Genomic DNA, 14,526 nt, shown 5'->3' with positions numbered 1-14,526 from the left:
AGCAGGAGGACAAACCTGCCCTAAGTACAGGGTCCTAGGCTGCTCTGCTCTGTGAGCAGGAGGACAAGCCTGTCCTAAGTACAGGGTCCTAGACTGCCCTTCTCTGTGATCAGGAGGACAAGCCTGTCCTAAGTACAGGGTCCTAGGCTGCTCTGCTCTGTGCTGTGAGCAGGAGAACAAGCTTGCCCTAAGTACAGGGTCCTAGGCTGATCTTCTCTGTGAGCAGGAGAACAAACCTGCCCTAAGTACAGGGTCCTAGGCTGCTCTGCGAGCAGGAGGACAAGCCTGCCCTAAGTACAGGAGCCTAGGCTGCTCTGCTCTGTTATCAGGAGGACAAGCCTGTCCTAAGTACAGGGTTCTAGGCTACTCTGCTCTGTTCTGTGAGCAGGAGGACAAGCCTGCCCTAAGTACAGGGTCCTAGGCTGCTCTGTTCTGTGAGCAGCGGTACAAGCCTGCCCTACGTACAGGGTCCTATTCTACTCTGCTCTGTGCTGTAAGCAGGAGGACAAGCCTGTCCTAAGTAAAGGGTCCTAGGCTGCTCTGCTCTATTCTGTGAGCAGGAGGACAAGCCTGTCCTAAGTACAGGGTCCTAAGCTGCTCTGCTCTGTGAGCAGGAGGACAAGCCTACCCTAAGTACAGGGTCCTAGGCTGCTCTGTTCTGTGAGGAGGACAAACCTGCCCTAAGTACAGGGTCCTAGGCTACTCTGCTCTGTGCTGTGAGCAGGAGGACAAACCTGCCCTAAGTACAGGGTTCTAGGCTGCTCTGCTCTGTTAGCAGGAGAACAAGCCTGCCCTAAGTACAGGGTCCTAGGCTACTCTGCTCTGTGAGGAGAACAAACCTGCCCTAAGTACAGGGTCCTAGGCTGCCCTGCTCTGTTCTGTGAGCAGGAGGACAAGCCTGCCCTAAGTACAGGGTCCTAGGCTACTCTGCTCTGTGAACAGAAGGACAAGCTTCCTAAAGTACAGGGTCCTAGGCTGCTCTGCTCTGTGAGCAGGAGAACAAGCCTGTCCTAAGTACAGGGTCCTAGGCTGCTCTGCTCTGTTAGGAGGACAAACCTGCCCTAAGTACAGGGTCCTAGGCTGCCCTGCTCTGTTCTGTGAGCAGGAGGACAAGCCTGCCCTAAGTACAGGGTCCTAGGCTACTCTGCTCTGTGAGGACAAACCTGCCCTAAGTACAGGATCCTAGGCTGCTCTGCTCTGTGAGCAGGAGGACAAGCCTGCCCTAAGTACAGGGTCCTAGGCTGCTCTGCTCTGTTAGCGGGAGGACAAGCGTGCCCTAAGTACAGGGTCCTAGGCTGCTCTGTTCGCAGGATAACAAGCCTTCCCTAAGTACAGGGTCCTAGGCTGCTCTGCTCTGTTCTATGAGCGGGAAGACAAGCCTGCCCCAAGAACAGGGTTCTAGGCTACTCTGATCTGTTCTGTCCGTGGGAGGACAAACCTGCCCTAAGTACATGGTTCTAGGCTGCTCTGCTCTACGAGCAGGAGGACAAGCCTTCCCTAAGTACAGGGTCCTAGGCTACTCTGCTCTGTAACAGGAGAGCAAGCCTACCCTAAGCACAGGGTCCTAGGCTGCTCTGCTCTGTTCTGTGAGCGGGAGTACAAACCTGCCCTAAGTACAGGGTTCTAGGCTGCTCTGCCCTACGAGCAGGAGGACAAGCCTGCCCTAAGTACAGGGTCCTAGGCTGCTCTGCTCTGTGAGCAGGAGGACAAGCCTACCCTAAGTACAGGGTCCTAGGCTGCTCTGTTAGCGGGAGGAAAAATCTGCCCTAATTACAGGGTCCTAAGCTACTGGGGCTTCTGCTGAAATGCTCTCTTCTCTAATGGGTTATAGGTGAATGGCCCTACAGCCATGTGCATACACAGCTTACCAGAACATACCTGCAAACAGTTACCAGTCACTTCTCAACCTCCCAATACTCTCCTATAACCCCATATTAACTGTGCAGTACACAGGAGCAGATCCCAGACACCAACACCATGGACTGGTAATGAGGCTGGTTAATAGAACACCAGGTCACTGTGCATCTTAGCCATGTTGCACTGCAGTAGGGATGGTCACTGACCGTCCATGGTTAACAATCATCAGTGGTTTGCCTAGGATGCAGCGCAGGACCTCACAACCACCATCGGGCAGCTTGCGGCACCCTTGGTGCAGCGCCAGTCGCCCGACGCAGAGGCCAAGAAATCCCTGTCCAATGACGGGGATCCCTGGTCTCTTTCCTCCGCCTAAATGCTAGCGACACGCCTACGTTTTCACGAATGGAGGCTTTTGCCGCCCCCTCTCCAGGCGGCAACAGACTGCCAATTACTGCCAATCTGCTGCCGTCCTGCTACCTTCATCGCAGGACCCGTTCGCGTACATGGATAGAAGTATGTGGTCACACCTGTATTTGCTTGACCCTGCCGCATAGCCTGTCCAATTGCAAAGCTCCTTTCTTATTTTGCTTTGCTCCCAGACAGATTCAGCCTCAATGAGTCCATGTGGAATGCGGCCTGTAATATCTACTGTATAAAGGGGCGAGGGATCCCAATGGGGTCTCCAGACTACACTGCTGCAACAAGTCTCGCCCTAGACCAGGCATGTCCAACCTGCGGCCCTCCAGCTGTTGAGAAACTACACATCCCAGCATGCCCTGACACAGCTTTAGCATTCTCTGACAGCAAAACAGTGTCAGGGCATGCTGGGATATGTAGTTTCACAACAGCTGGAGGGCCGCAGGTTGGACATGCCTGCCCTAGACGGTAGTGGATACTGGACAAGAGAACCCTAAAATGAGTGGGAATGTTCTAATATGAGCTGATTAGCCAAAAGGCATTGCAAACGCTGGAGTATCTGTATGAAGGGAAGTTTGTGCAACAATGTTAATTCTTTTGTACTGTAAGTCACTGTTTCTTGTTTCGCTCAGTTTATTTACTTTGTTAGGCGCTGTGGAACCCTTATGGCGCCATATAGAGGATAACTGTGTACTGTGACAGAATCAGGCCTACAAAAGTGTGATAGAAAAAAGGTCATAGATAAAAATGTAACCAAGCTCCATAGCTAAAGTACAAAAACCAGTCTAGTGACGCACTAGGAACCAGTGACATCACTGAGGCGCGAGGCGCGCCTGAACTGATATGCAATCCAGAAAACAGAAGCTTTCAAAGAATATTTATATGGCCCGATCTTTTTTAGACACATAATATATACATAACACATGGTCGAGTCACATTATTATGAGCGCCTCCTACATGTGACGTCGGCAATATGTAGCCCATGAAGCACGTCACGTGACGTGCGCTGGCTTGGTGGGTATATAAGGTGTGTGATAGGCCGTCTGCACACATATCACTCGTTACTGCTATTGGTAAAAGGGGCGATTTATCCGAGTTGCATAAAGGGATGATTATTGGCTTTTGGGCCAAGGGTGGTAATATCTCTGACACAGCGCAGTGTGTGACCTGTCCGCGTGCTGCTGCGGTGAAGGTGCTTCGTGACTGGACAAATGGCATCATTGCGAATAACCGACGTGGAAACTGCGATGCACTACGTGCCATTGATGTGAGAGGTGAACGTCAGCTACGATGATGTGTGAGGGCCGACCGATGTGCTACAGCGGAGCAGCTCACTGTCACAATGACCCTGGGGGCTGCCAGATGTGTGTCTAACATGACAGATCAGCCCGTCTCGCTGCTGTCCGCGCTGCACACAGTGGTTACTCTGGCTATTAGCTGCTGGTCATAATAATCTGACTCCGCCGTGTGTATTATTCTCAGTACCTAACAAAACTTTTTTTAAATTTCTTTTTATAGAGTTTGTGATTCACCTTCGTTCCCGCTGTGAGCAATAAAGAGTTAACCAGATCCAATCTACATATCTTCCAGCAGTACGGTAATACACCTGGAGAGAAGCCATGTCTGTGCCCTTACATTTCATAACAGGATCCAACGTAAACCATTACTGTTGGACCAATCAGGGTGCAGGGCAGTGTTACATGGCGCAGCCTGAAGAGTGTTTGGTATAAGCATGGGAAAGCAGAGTGACAACAGAAGCTGTGAGCGAGACAGAAGAGACGGAGGTGTGTGCGGGACAGGAGGCTCACACAATTCACGATAAATGCTTCTACATATATATATATATATATATATATATATATACACAGCTCAAAAAAATAAAGGGAACATTTAAACAACACAATGTAACTCCAAGTCAATCACACTTCTGAGAAATCAAACTGTCCACTTAGGAAGCAACACTGATTGACAATCAATTTCACATGCTGTTGTGCCAATGGAATAGACAACAGGTGGGAATTATAGGCAATTAGCAAGACACCACCAATAAAGGAGTTGTTCTGCAGGTGGTGACCACAGACCACTTCTCAGCTCCTATGCTTTCTGGCTGATGTTTTGGTCACTTTTAAAAGTTGGCGGTGCATTCACTCTAGTGGTAGCATGAGACGGAGTCTACAACCCACACAAGTGGCTCAGGTAGTGCAGCTCATCCAGGATGGCACATCAATGCGAGCTGTGGCAAGAAGGTTTGCTGTGTCTGTCAGCGTAGTGTCCATAGCATGGAGGCGCTACCAGGAGAAAGGCCAGTACATCAGGAGACGTGGAGGAGGCCGTAGGAGGGCAACAACCCAGCAGCAGGACCGCTACCTCCGCCTTTGTGCAAGGAGGAACAGGAGGAGCACAACCAGAGCCCTGCAAAATGACCTCCAGCAAGCCACAAATGTGCATGTGTCTACTCAAACGATCAGAAACAGACTCCATGAGGGTGGTATGAGGGCCCAACGTCCACAGGTGGGGGTTGTGAATACAGCCCAACACTGTGCAGGACGTTTGGCATTTGCCAGAGTACACCAAGATTGGCAAATTCGCCACTGGCGCCCTGTGCTCTTCACAGATGAAAGCAGGTTCTCACTGAGCACATGTGACAGACGTGACAGAGTCTGGAGACGCCAAGGAGAACGTTCTGCTGCCTGCAACATCCTCCAGCATGACCGGTTTGGCAGTGGGTCAGTAATGGTGTGGGGTGGCATTTCTTGGGGGGGGGGGGGGCGCACACCCCTCCATGTGCTTGCCAGAGGTAGCCTGACTGCCATTAGGTACCGAGATGAGAACCTCAGACCCCGTGTGAGACCATATGCTGGTGCGGTTGGCCCTGGGTTCCTCCTAATGCAAGACAATGCTAGACCTCATGTGGCTGGAGTGTGTCAGCAGTTCCTGCAAGACGAAGGCATTGATGCTATGGACTGGCCCGCCCATTCCCCAGACCTGAATCCAATTGAGCACATCTGGGACATCATGTCTCGCTCCATCCACCAACGCCACGTTGCACCACAGACTGTCCAGGAGTTGACGGATGCTTTAGTCCAGGTCTGGGAGGAGATCCCTCAGGAGACCATCCGCCACCTCATCAGGAGCATGCCCAGGCGTTGTAGGGAGGTCATACAGGCACGTGGAGGCCACACACACTACTGAGCCTCATTTTGACTTGTTTTAAGGACATTACATAAAAGTTGGATCAGCCTGTAGTGTGTTTTTCCACTTTAATTTTGAGTGTGACTCCAAATCCAGACCTCCATGGGTTAATAAATTTGATTTCCATTGATAATTTTTGTGTGATTTTGTTGTCAGCACATTCAACTATGTAAAGAACAAAGTATTTAATAAGAATATTCATTAATTCAGATCTAGGATGTGTTGTTTTAGTGTTCCCTTTATTTTTTTGAGCAGTGTATATATATATATCACCAAGCAGCTTTATAGCGCATTTTCAATCAAGCCTTTCCGTTGGGATTAGCCACCCTCATCCCAGTGTCTGGAGTGTGAATGCAGCAACCAGCAAATGGAAGACGGAACTCCTGAATGTTCCCATAAACTCAGCTTATACTAACACTGAGGTATCATAGTACAGAGCCTGGCTATGGCATGAGTTGGGAACGGCAATTTGTAGCTCTCCAGGTGTTTGGGTAAGCAGCAAATGCTTGCACTTGTAGTTCTACAACAGCCATGGAGATACAGGCTCATCCCCAGCCACTCAGAGTTAATACATATAGAGCACGATGAAAGAACATATAGCAAGTACGATGTAACCCTCTCAGCCTGTAACTGGTATTAACTCTGCCAGCAAGAATTGAGGGAGGGGGGGGGGGGGGGGTATTGTTTAGTTAACATAAACTTGCCCACCCCCAGAGGAGGGCATATGTGTTGGAGGTCAGGGGGTAATGGTGGTATAAAGTATATAATATCAGGAGGGATTGGGGGGGTTAAGTGACTGAACAAAACAGCAATACAAGTCACAGATATATCGGCATAATCCTTAGTGGCTGGAGGTGAGTCTATTACCCCCTGGGGTGGAGAATGAAGGACCGGCTGTAATTGTCTGGTTTATAAAGGCTGCACTATACTAGGAAATCACAGTGTGCAGATGCTTATGTGAAGTACTGGTCAGGGGAGCTGACTATCTAAGAGATGTACCCATCTACTTTATGATGCGGACTCATTGCAGCCTGACAGGGAAAACATGCAATGCCTGGAGGCAGCTACCAAAGTAACATTCCCTATAGTGCTCCTCATTTACATTCCCTATAGTGCTCCTCGGTAACATTCCCTATAGTGCTCCTCAGTAACATTCCCTATAGTGCTCCTCAGTTACATACCCTATAGTGCTCCTCAGTTACATTCCCTATAGTGCTCCTCAGTTACATTCCCTATAGTGCTCCTCGGTAACATTCCCTATAGTGCTCCTCGGTTACATTCCCTATAGTGCTCCTCAGTAACATTCCCTATAGTGCTCCTCAGTAACATTCCCTATAGTGCTCCTCAGTAACATTCCCTATAGTGCTCCTCAGTAACATTCCCTATAGTGCTCCTCAGTTACATTCCCTATAGTGCTCCTCAGTTACATTCCCTATAGTGCTCCTCAGTTACATTCCCTATAGTGCTCCTCGGTAACATTCCCTATAGTGCTCCTCGGTTACATTCCCTATAGTGCTCCTCAGTAACATTCCCTATAGTGCTCCTCAGTAACATTCCCTATAGTGCTCCTCAGTAACATTCCCTATAGTGCTCCTCAGTAACATTCCCTATAGTGCTCCTCAGTTACATTCCCTATAGTGCTCCTCAGTTACATTCCCTATAGTGCTCCTCAGTTACATTCCCTATAGTGCTCCTCAGTTACATTCCCTATAGTGCTCCTCGGTAACATTCCCTATAGTGCTCCTCGGTTACATTCCCTATAGTGCTCCTCAGTAACATTCCCTATAGTGCTCCTCAGTAACATTCCCTATAGTGCTCCTCAGTAACATTCCCTATAGTGCTCCTCAGTTACATTCCCTATAGTGCTCCTCAGTTACATTCCCTATAGTGCTCCTCGGTAACATTCCCTATAGTGCTCCTCGGTTACATTCCCTATAGTGCTCCTCAGTAACATTCCCTATAGTGCTCCTCAGTAACATTCCCTATAGTGCTCCTCAGTAACATTCCCTATAGTGCTCCTCAGTTACATTCCCTATAGTGCTCCTCAGTTACATTCCCTATAGTGCTCCTCGGTAACATTCCCTATAGTGCTCCTCAGTAACATTCCCTATAGTGCTCCTCAGTAACATTCCCTATAGTGCTCCTCAGTTACATTCCCTATAGTGCTCCTCAGTTACATTCCCTATAGTGCTCCTCCGTAACATTCCCTATAGTGCTCCTCAGTAACATTCCCTATAGTGCTCCTCAGTAACATTCCCTATATTGCTCCTCAGTAACATTCCCTATAGTGCTCCTCAGTAACATTCCCTACAGCGCTCCTCAGTAACATTCCCTATAGTGCTCCTCGGTAACATTCCCTATAGTGCTCCTCAGTAACATTCCCTATAGTGCTCCTCAGTAACATTCCCTATAGTGCTCCTCAGTAACATTCCCTATAGTGCTCCTCAGTTACATTCCCTATAGTGCTCCTCAGTTACATTCCCTATAGTGCTCCTCCGTAACATTCCCTATAGTGCTCCTCAGTAACATTCCCTATAGTGCTCCTCAGTAACATTCCCTACATTGCTCCTCAGTAACATTCCCTATAGTGCTCCTCAGTAACATTCCCTACAGTGCTCCTCTGTAACATTCCCTATAGTGCTCCTCGGTAACATTCCCTATAGTGCTCCTCGGTAACATTCCCTACAGTGCTCCTCAGTAACATTCCCTACAGTGTTCCTCAGTAAGATTCCCTACAGCGCTCCTCAGTAACATTCCCTATACTGCTCCTCAGTAACATTCCCTACAGTGCTCCTCAGTAACATTCCCTATAGTGCTCCTCAGTAACATTCCCTACAGTGCTCCTCAGCAACACCCCTACAGTGCTCCTCAGTAACATTCCCTACAGTGTTCCTCAGTAACATTCCCTACAGTGCTCCTCAGTAACATTCCCTACAGTGCTCCTCAGTAACATTCCCTACAGTGCTCCTCAGTAACATTCCCTGTAGTGCTCCTCAGTAACATTCCCTACAGTGCTCCTCAGTAACATTCCCTACAGTGCTCCTCAGTAACATTCCCTATAGTGCGCCTCAGTAACATTCCCTATAGTGCTCCTCAGTAACATTCCCTATAGTGCTCCTCGGTAACATTCCCTATAGTGCTCCTCAGTCTTCCAGAACTCACATGTCCAGCAAACACCGGGATAGAACTCACCAAATACATGGTACAACGTTAATGTGACCACCCAATATCGCATCCCTACTCCTCGGGTCACCAACCCACAGTGATCTGGCCAGTAGACTCCATCACGTCCTGGCGCTCCTGCCTTACCTTGAACACTTACCTTGTGATCCTTACCCACTACACCAAGCAACCCAGACGGGAGGCAGAGCCCACCCAGGGGGACCAGAAAACTTTTGCAGCTTCAGAAAGAAGTCAAGGGCAGGTGTTAGCTTGGCCGCGGCACCCCTGACCCATGCGGGAGGGGCACAGAGACAGCAGGCGAGACCACGGTGCCAATCGAGAGGACCCAGAGGAGATGGCTTTGCCCCACGTTGCTGTCTGGGCTTCCAGCCTTTCCCAAGACGAGCAGCTGCAAAGACACAAACCGGGCTCAATAGCGACAGACACACAACAGCCGGAACACCAAGCACGATCCGCAGAACTTGCAGTAATCCACTTAGTGCTTGCCGGGGGAACTTGCAGAGTGGCGAAGACCAATCAGACGGAGGAAATGCTGAACATCAAGCGCAAGAAAACCTCTGCTCCTTACAAGAGTGTGCTCCTCCTCTCCTGCTGCCTCCCGTCTCCAATCTTACTTATATACGAAGACACCCCCCCCCCCCCCCCCCCTCCACAGCTACTCCTCAAAACTGTGCGGGAACCACACTCCCAGCCAGGGCTCCCAGGAAAGCAGGAATGATGACTGAGCTGAGACAGAGGAGACTTCACAGCGACGGAAGGCAGGGAGAGATTACTGCAGCCTGCAAATCCATCAGACCTCTTATCACAAATGAGTCTGTACGGCAATATTAATTAGTGTCTGATGGGAATATCGATGCCCACCACAGCTTTCCACCCACTCCCACCAGAGCTGTCAGCCACTGCTGTGTCTGTAGAATTGTATACAGCATCCCCCCACACCCCCCCATGTTAGCTACTTTAACCACTTCACCACCAGAGTGGAATAACCTGTGCTAACACCGATCGATGCGTTTCTGAATTTCTGACATAAGGCGAAAAAGAAGCAGCTTTCGGGAGGCAGGGATAATATGCATCTCAGGGTACCCTGCACTCTGGAGATAGGGAGGGAAAGTAAAACATACAGTGATATTTATTATGCAGGTGTAATATCGTCAGGGTAACATGCTGGGGTACTGGTGTTCCGCGGCACAGCCAGCTGATGGCACCACTTATATATAGGCACCCAAAAATCAGACTCGTACAGGAAATCTCAAAATGCATCATGAACAGCGCCCACGTGTGGTGAAAGGGAAGAATGCCAACTGGGGAAATATTAAAACATACGATACAAAAAGAAAAAAAAAGAAAAAAATTAGAGAAGTGTGAAAACAGTTCAGTAGTGTGAAAAGATAATAAGGTCTCCGGCAATGGAGCAGAGATTGCAGCAATGGTGCCTCGCGTCTGGAGATTACATACTAATAAGAGATCTATACGGTTTGGTGAAGAGATGAACATTCCAGGAAACTGGTAATAAAGGGTTGGGGGCCAATTCAGAGCTGCAGGAAAGCCGGCCACAAATGCACTCGCTTTCTGTTCACAGATTAGCACAGTGTCGGACCTGGGGATAAACCTCAACCTCGTCCAATGTACAGCATCTCAGGGTGCTCTATCCATTCCCCAGCCACATGCAGAGGGGAAATGGAGGTAGCAGGAAGCCACAGACTGAGAGTTATATAGTGGGGGGAGCAGGGTCCCCAGCAGCACAGAGTATATCAGGAGATGAGTGATGTGTCAGTGAGGACAGGGCTGCATGTGACAGGGGCAGTGACATGATGTGAGGAGGGGAATGGAGGCAGCAGGAAGTCACAGACTGAGAGTTATATAGTGGGAGGAGCAGGGTCCCCCAGCAGCACAAAGTATATCAGGAGATGAGCGATGTGTCAGTAAGGACCCAAATCCAACTTACAGCAACTATACGCTTGGAACCGCACGCATTCCATGCCTTAAACACAGCCAACAACTTGTGATGATATTATCTGGGAATCCATCAGCAATGACAGTGTGAGGGAAAGCGTGCTATGACGCTGGATGATACACACACAAGGTTACAGACGTGTCCCCAGGCTGCTCTGAGCACAATGGTTATACAGGCGGAGATGAGACGCTGTAAATAATCTGCAGCAAAGTGTGGTCCGGGGACTTAACCTCCATCATGTCTGTTATGTCAGATGCTTCTCACTGCAGGCAAATAACTCTTCATCCCCCAGACAAAGACAATTAGCATCATTGTACGACATTTATTATTAGCAGAACAAGTAAATAGGGAATTTAACTGGAATTAATTAGCATCTTTGAGGCAGAAGGAAGCTGCACTGGGCCAAGGAATTTGTTACTATCTGCCGCCCAGTGACCCAGGCATTTATCAGCCAGGCGACAGCGCTGGAGAAATGATCGGCGCTTCCCGTGAATTGAAATTAAGTTCAGTCTAAAAGCATTTTGCCTTTACTAATAATGGCTCTGTAATTCCATTCATAGACAGCGGCAGTCAGCGAGGCGGCCTGGGGAAGAGTGAATTCCACACTCTGTCCACAATCCCCCACTGCCACTAAGAATGGCTGCAATGAGCAACGCTGACATTCACCCCTCCCCACCCTGGCCACAAACTCACCGTAATCACCTAGCAAAGCAACCCGCAACCGCTGCTGAATGCCCAGTTCCCCACATCAAATAAATATAGATGGAAAAGGACAGCTTCAATAAGAGACAGAGGGCCCATTTATCACTGATTGCATGTTCAGTGCAATTTGGGCATGATATTAGCGCCCAGGAATTCATTGCAATATGCGATTATATTGACAGGATGTATCATCTGGCACAGGCAGGGTCCAGGGCATGCAGTTAATATACCGCCTGTTTGGATACCAGCGTTCAGGATACAGACGCCGGAATCCCAAAAGGCAGGGAAATGCTGGCGGTCGGAATCCCGGTATTCCCACTAGAGTGGTGAGTCCACTGCACCACCCAAGGGGGGATATAACCTATGGCGAGCAAAGGTGGCCACCGGGCCGGAAGGAAGGCGAGCGCAGCAAGCCCGTGAGGGGACTTGCTGCCGAGTATACTGACAACCGGCATCCCACCGGGTCCAGAGCCTGTGCCTGCGATGTGCTGCTGCAGAGGCGCGGTCCCCGCTGGCCGCATTATGTACCGCGGCCACTTGCAGGGGAAACCTCTGCTGGCTGGAAATGCAGCAACCCCCCCCCCCCCCCCCCCCATTTAGCTGCAAATAGTTTTTGATAAATGGACCCCAAAGACTGGAGCGGTATATTAGGTAGGTGGAAAGGGGAAGGGGAGATAGAGAAAGAGAAGGAAGGGGTGGGAGCATAGAAAGAAGGGAGAGAGAGGTAAAAAGGAAGTGGGGGGGGGGGGGGGGGGAGAGAAGAGGGAGAGAGAAAAGAAAGAAGAGGAGAGAAGAGCAAACATAGAATTTAACAGCAGACAACCATATTGTTGACTAGCCTGCAAAGGAGGAAGGAATGTATTGCACGCTAGCCACCAGAGGGGGGGGTGTAGATTTGCGGATGAAGAGGACACGGCTTGCACATTAACCACTGAGGTGCAATGGCTCATGGGTGTAATATGCCTTTATAACAGGAGAAAATCACACGTGCAGATTGTAATTAGGATTTACTGTAACTGTCTGAACATTTTCACAGTCTCACTACCAAATACCACTGTGATGCTGGACAAGCGGCCCCCCAGTGCCCAGCCCCACGTTCCAGGCATCTTAGTTGTGAAGGTCCATCACTGGCAACTAGCAACATGGAGAGTGCGTCAGTGCAGTTTGTCGGGATCTGCCATTTGAGACATCCCACCACGGTTCTTCCCAGTGACCGGAGGAAAGCTTAAGAGGTCCTGTCTGAGCGAGTCCCTTATAGCTGATCACATTATTCTGGGAGATACCTGATAAAGCGGCACTGAGGAGGTGGAAGGAGCCACCAGGGCGGAAGCAGATCTGATGCTTCCCGGGAGACACAAGTGTAAAACTGAACATTTTGTTACAACTAGCGCTCACGATTTCCACCTTTGCAAAAGGTGTCATTCCCACGGGTACAGCCTCCTGCGCCGAGACGCTCACAAACCCACACAAGACATGTATGAGAGGCAGCCAGTCTAAGGGGCAGCACCGGCGGCTGCAAGTGTCTGAGACAATAACTGATTCAGAATGAAACCTAAAACAGAACGTAATCTCCAGACGCCACAGCAGCCCTCCATCTACAGAACGGAGACAACAATTATCCCTGCAGCATCGTGGCGTGTTCACCGTCATTTAATAATGTACCTACAGCAGAAGTAACCCCGCGAAGCCGGGATTTATCAAACCACGGGGGATTCGGCAGGACGACTCTGCCGGGAGACATGATGAATTATGAAGCGGATTAGTCCGGCAGGCTGGGGGTGCTTCCGCTGGTCTCCAGAATTAGAACTGGATTAACCACTTTGGTATATCGCACAGGACACGAGTCCCTGCCGGCATCGGAATATGTAATTAATTTTAGAGTTCTATTGTTTAGACTCAATGGGTGGAAGAGAAAAAAAACACACAAGAAAAAAACTGTACACACATAACAATACAATCCAGGGGAATTAAAGCACAGTTTGGCCATGTAACTAATAAATCAGAGTTTCAGAAGGATGGTCAAACATGCAGCCCTCCTCGCTGCCAGCTAAGGGGTAACTGGCCCTACTGGGTCAAGTTTCATTTAAAATGTAAAATGCAACTTAGATTTGGTTGGACACATTCTACCAATTACATACTGTCCCAGGAATCCTTCTAAAAAATTACTGTATCATTAGTGATTGGTAGGCGAGTCATTGGAGGGGGTGCAGGAAACCTTCTATAGCGTTCTGCTCCCAACTGTCACTTTTCACACACAGTCCGTAACATGGTAGTAGATCAAGATTAATACCCGAACGATATCCAGACTCTGGGTCAACATGAACAAGGTCTACATGGAAAAAGGTGGAAATGAGTTTCGCATTTTTTTGAATTTTTTTTTTTTACTTTTTCATACTTTACGATCCACGTGGACTATGACTGGTAACGGTAACCTGTGCAGAGTGCAGTGGTAGCGGAGCGAGGCACCTTGCCCGAAGTTCACTTGCCATGCGAGGGGACACAGTGCACTAATTGGGGTTCCCGGTCACTTTATGAAGAAAACAACTCCAAAAAAAAACATAAAAAAACTCATGTCGACCTTGTTCATGTTGACCTATTGGCCGCGTAGGCCTATTTCTGGTGTTGACCTAAGGCGTGTCGACCAATTGGTGTTAACCTAAGGTGTGTCGACCTAGACACTGTCGACCCTGAGTCTCAGACCCCACCCGAACATGGTGAGTTTTCTTATTATTAATTCAGACAGTAAAGGGCCCTACACACTACGCGATACCACTGAAAGATATGAACGATCTCGTTCATTAATGAATGAGATATTGTTAATATCTTTCAGTGTGTATACACCAACGATGAACGACACACGGCCCCGCGCTCGTTCATCGTTGGTGTTGGCTCGCTCATACCTGCAAGCCAATATGGACAATCTCGTCCATATTAGCATGCAGGGCTATGGGGCCGGGTGACGCAGGGAGTGAAGAAACTTCATTGCCCCCGTCACCCCTCCGCCGCCGGGTTGTCCAACGGCCGTATCGGCTGTCGGGCAGATCGGCGGCACCTCGGCCAATGTGTAGGTCACTTAAGTTATGAGAAGATAATTGTAATAGATACAACACAAGAAAAACAACCAAGGTAATCAACAATGTATCTGAGGTAGGCATGGAGGTTGTTCTAGGGCAAGTGGGAGTGTTGGGGTAAATGACGTTTCAAAGGGCTTATGGAATGTT

General features: G+C 49.2%; 1 protein-coding gene across 4 annotated transcripts in view; it reads right to left on the bottom strand.

The window, feature by feature from the left end:
• The window catches only part of UNC13B (unc-13 homolog B), a 341,072-nt gene extending 331,834 nt beyond the window's left edge, over positions 1-9,238 (bottom strand). For all 4 annotated transcript variants that reach the window (XM_063957658.1, XM_063957634.1, XM_063957642.1 and 1 more), the window contains exon 1: positions 8,789-9,238. The gene's annotated coding sequence lies outside the window, so the exon portion shown is untranslated. The remainder of the gene's footprint in view (positions 1-8,788) is intronic.
• Positions 9,239-14,526: the final 5,288 nt, after the last annotated feature.

This window comes from Pseudophryne corroboree, chromosome 1 (assembly GCF_028390025.1).
Source record: "Pseudophryne corroboree isolate aPseCor3 chromosome 1, aPseCor3.hap2, whole genome shotgun sequence".
NCBI classification, from domain to species: Eukaryota; Metazoa; Chordata; class Amphibia; order Anura; family Myobatrachidae; genus Pseudophryne; species Pseudophryne corroboree.
This window is presented reverse-complemented; position numbering and strand designations above follow the sequence as displayed.